Source organism: Phocoena phocoena, chromosome 2 (genome assembly GCF_963924675.1).
Source record: "Phocoena phocoena chromosome 2, mPhoPho1.1, whole genome shotgun sequence".
NCBI lineage: Eukaryota > Metazoa > Chordata > Mammalia > Artiodactyla > Phocoenidae > Phocoena > Phocoena phocoena.
Window position 1 is genome coordinate 149241983 of NC_089220.1, and position 5444 is coordinate 149247426.

Here is a 5444-nt window from a genome sequence, read left to right on the forward strand (position 1 = left end):
TCTTTGGGGTTACAAATACATTTTAGCAAGTAGCCAAATTTGCAAACGTGGAATCTGCAAATAATGAGGATGCTATGGACTGAACGTTGGTATCATCCACCCAAATTCACACGTTGAAATCCTGTCTCCCAATATAATGGTATTTGGAGATGGGGCCTCAGGGAAGAGACTGCGGCAGGTTGAAGGTTTTTTGGAACTCATCATGTCTTTAGAAACACAACTAAGGTTTGAAAACTGGGTTTCCTGGACTCAGTTTTAGTTAATATTCTTATAGCTACACCTGCTATTTGATATTCCAGAGAAGCCTATGGGAGAAATATAGTTAATGGGTGATTTGCTTTCAAATTATGCTATTGTTTCCTCATCCATTTGCTGGACAGCTGTCTTCTGCTATTATCAATAAGCTACCCCATGAGGTACAAATACAGGACATGCTTTATACTCTGCTCAATCTGATGAGGTGCATTGTGTGAAATTCTGAAATGCTTCAGAAACCTTTTTCTGCAACTTCTGTATGAGGGTCTGCCTATGAACAACCCCACGAGCAGGATCAGGTAAATGTCAGGACTGTTACTAAACAACTATGAAGATCAGAGGCTTTAAGGTTTTCCAGAAAGACTTGAGGTGGCTCCCCAAGGGCAGACAGTGGGAACATCCACCAGGAGTGGTCAGAAAGTTGGGTGCATCCGCTGTGGAGATTTCAAAGTCAATAACAAAATCGAACACAAGCTGGTCTGTTTTATATTATGGCCCTACCCTGCCAATACCAAGCAACATCAGTAATTAAATACTACTCCTTGGGGGGTAAAATAATATTTTGTTGGCTTAGTTTCTACACAATGACTGTGCTTGCTTGTCAAATCTGGATAACATTTACGTCGGCTTCAAATTGGCATATTTTTATCACTGATCCTCTGATGGACAATGCAGTCCTCGTGGCGATTAATTCAGCCCCAGGTGGACCCAGCTACACATGCTGGCTTCAGGGGTAATTTCCTAACAGCTCTGATGGTTCCACCTCCAACCCTGAGACCGTTCCCATCACCAACCCTGGGTCCTCCATAGTCCTGAATTTAAAGGATAGATTTGGAATGAAGGGTGATCGCACAAGGATTGGGAAGAGGAAGAAAAAGTGAATGAACTCGCTTCGGCCATTCTATGAGATCATTGGAGTATTTGTGTCTTAAATTGAAAATAGTGAAACAGTGCAAAGTTTAACAGGTACTATTTTTGTTTAGCAAAGTTTATTTCAGACATGGACTATTTTGCTAAACAAGAAACGAATGTTTAAATTTGAAATTAATCATTTTAAAATTATTGATTACTTCCTTTAGAGCTAAAAAACAAATCAGAACAATCAAATCTTAAATCAGCGGTATGATTTCATTGCCTGAATTTTGCCCTTACCAATGCTTTGGTTTTATTAGACATATGTTTATTGGCTCCTGGCCAATTACTTACATAAAATATTATTATAGCAAAATGTCATTAAAATATTAAAGCCCAAGCTTGTTAAAGCTATTTTTAAAATATTTGTGCTATAATATTTATTTTCCTTTCTTCATTTTTTATTAGCATGATTATATCTATACGAAGCTCAATAAAGGAGAATCTTCACTCTCTGATCTTTTCTGCTGGTTATTATTATTGGTATTTGATATTTTATTCCATGATTATTATTGAAAATAATTGTATCACCTACAGGGGTAAGATGTGAAAATGATCTGCTCCGTGTCAATATGCCAGGTATTATTCTGCTGGAGAAAACGATTTCCAGAAATGCCTTTTAGTTTCATTTTAAATATTTAGTTGGCCAATATACAATTTCCAAGATAAGGACTCCCAGGATATATCAGCATTGTATGTTGGAGAGAGGATGGACCTGCCTATATGTGTGCCCTCCATCCAAAGCTGAGACTGAAGCAATAGCAGGGTGTCAGCAGAATTGTTCGTCAGAAAGTATCCCTTTTGCATCATTTGCGTTTAGAGTTTTATCCATTTCTTTTCCTTCTTAGATTTCTCTCAGATTATATAATCATTAAACTATTCTGAACTCCTACAAAACTTGAAGGGATGGTAATTGTTTCTACTGTCTCTATCTCCCCGAGACAAAATCTCTGAGAATCAGGTTGAACTACGTAAGTTGCCATTTTTGTCAACAACAGAATATCAGCAGCTTCACGTGGTTGAATGAATAGATGATGAATAACTATTTTTAACTTGGAGGAAGCAAAGTCCGTTAAAGGCATGACCCAAATAGGGACTCAGCCTGTGAGCTGCTCTGGAGCATCTTCCAATGCACCCTTCCTCAGAAGTCAGTCCCTTCCAGCATGTGAACAAAGGGCTCCTTCAGAAAACAAACCCTAGGCTGGTTCACTAAGAACCAGCCTCTGCCATCCATACGCTGCCCTGAAAAGACCACTGAGAGTCTTAGCAGAGGTGGTGGGAGCCAGGCCAGGGCAGCAGCTGTGGGGGTGGCAGGTGGGCAGCACATGGCTCCTCCTTGTCTAATATTTGACCTTCCCCTCTGGATCCTAATCACTAACATTAACACAGGAAAAGACCTGTAACAAATGGATGAAATACTTTAGCCACCAGCCTACACCTCCAAATGTTCTCCGGATGGTACCCTTTCTTGGGGACACACCCCCCGTTGCCTGCATCATCAACATTTCCCTCTGTTTTGGATTGTCCCCATCAATATAACAATATACCAGTATTTTCCTTCTTTAAAAAAGAGGCTTTTATTGTCTATACGGTGTCCCTTTTTCTCCAGCTACCCACCCATAACTCGTGTACCCTGAATCCCGTGAATAGCACACTTGATGAAGAGTTGCCCGTGGTCATTGTGTCTGGTTCCTCACCCTCCGTTCCCCCTCAGATAACCTCAGTCAAGACTTTACCGTCCTCTGGTCCTAAAAATGCTTTTGCCATGGTATCGGATGGCCTCACTTTGCCTGATCCAGCAGTGACTTCTGTCTTCTTCCTACTTATCAACACTACTCAAAGCAAACGGCCACTCCTTGCTTCTTGAAATTCCTCTCTGAGCTTCCAGTGGACAACCTTCTTCTCCTGGTTTTCTTCCTATGAAAAGGGTCATTTTGTTCAACACCTTCCCTGGCTTTTCTTACCACTCTGTTGGGCTCCCAAAAGTCAGTTTATATGTGTGTTCTGTGCTAATTCTCTTTCGCAAGCCACACTTTCCCAATGGCTCTGAAATACTTGGCCATTGAAATTCTTTAACATGACAATTGTCACCTTGAAATTCTTTAACATGACAATGTAACAAAAGAAGTCACATTTTCACTTTGCACTTCCACCCAGAAGTTACGTAGCCCACCTGGATACCACCTTGAAGCCAAGGACTAGCAAACTAGTCTCTCTAGCCCTGAACTCCCCTAAAGTTCAGACTCATACACGCAGCTGCCAACTTGACATTTCTACATGATTAGGGACCCCAAGCACTACGTGATCAAATGTTCTTCTGATTCACCTCCAACTGACTCCTCCCACTTTCTTATTGACTCAACAAATGGCAACTCCATCTGTCCAGATGCTCAGACTCAAGTCTTGGAGTCACCACTGATTCCTTTTCTTCTTTCGCACAAATGGTCCCCTTTATCAGAGTCCTGTGGCCGCTGCCTGAATGTACATCATATCCAGCTTCTGACCATGTCTCACCACACGTTTTGCAAAGCTTCCCAGCTGGGTCCGCTGCTCCACTCTTTTCCTCCTTACCGTTCATTTTCCAGAGAGAAAGCAAATGTTATTTCAAATGAAAATTCTATCCCACTGCTCCACTGCCTGGTCTCCACAGGGCACACCACTGCGCTCAGAGTAAAAGCCCAAGTCTTCGCCCTGGTCCACAGAGTACCACCTTTCCAATGTCAGCCAGTGATTCTCCTTTTCGCACCAGCCACAGTTCTTAATCACCTTTCGTTTACTCACGCCCTGTGGCTTGTGCAGTGATGATTCCATCGGGCTGGAAAGCTCCGATCTCTGTGTAACTGACTCGTCATTTGAATCTCCCTTGAATGTCCCTTTCTTATCCCATTGTTTGTTTACTTGTATAATCAATCACGTGTCGTCTGTCTCCTTACTTTTAACAGATTTAATCACTGAAAATTAAATTTGTTAAGAGTAAGGATTCAGGCTGACTTGTCGGCCACTGACTGTAGTGGGCTCAGAATAATGCTGGGAGCACAGTAAACCCTCAATCAAGGCTTGTGCGTTGAGGGAATAGACCACTCTTGTGTGAGATGAGATGTACAAATGTGTATCAGCCACCGGCTTCCAATCTCCAGAAAACACTTCTGCAATTTCATTATTGTTCTATTTCCTGACACTGTAGGTCATTAAAACACAAGGAACACCAGCTCTGATGTAGCTTCAATCTTCAGAAATCCTAAACTGTCACATCACAGATGACAGACACTTTGTTTCGTAGACATGGTGCCACTCACCTGCAGCTCTGCTTCAGGCCTCATCAAAACATTTTCTAAACATCCGAATTCTAACCCTGCATAACTCAGCCCTGCTCAGAAGTTTTCAAGAGGTTGTGTATTTCCTTAGTAGGACTCAGAACGTAGATTGTGGGCAGTAATTGTTTTTAGGAAGAAGAAAGAGGCTTAAACTAAAGCTAAACAAAAAGTTGTTATATACAGTAGAAAAATGCCCCATGTCTTAATCCTATAACTTTCTTATCGTAAGAATTGAACCTTTCACAGAGAGCAATTTCAGCCTCTAAAACGCTGGCATGCTGTATTTTACCACCTGCATGCTGTATTTCACAGCAAATTCTGAAGAAGGTTGACAAGTACAGAACCCTGGAGCCCAGCCAGCCTCAGTGAATCCAGGTGCTGAGAGGTGTGACAAAGTTCTGCTGAAGTCAGACTCTATTTGAGACAAATATCTTGGACACACATGCACACACACACACATACACACACACACTCCTTGGCGTCATCATTAGGAACAAGAGTGAATAAAAATGGAAAATAGAACTGAAACCCTCTTCTTGACTCCATCCTTGCCTGGAAGATCCAGGACCCGCTGATCAGTTGATTTACAACAACTGACAATTGCACTTGGTTACTGGCAGCCCTGTCTCTAGATCAGAAGCTCATTTAATTTAACATTTTTTCTTCATTAATGAAATTTGAAAAATATAAAAATTACCGAGAAGCAAATAAAACTATGTAATCCTACCACTGAAACATACTCTTAAAGTATTCCTTTCAAGTCTCAATCCAAGGCATGAATTCAGGGAGGAGGATTTTTTCACATGGTTATGCCTATAAGCATACTTCATATAATTTTGTCTCACTTTTTGCATAATATTATGACATAAGCATTTTTCATGTTATAATATTTTAAACACTTAATGCTTGGCAATAACAGGCACTTAGTATATAGTTGTGGTATAAACTAATTTAATGGCTTTA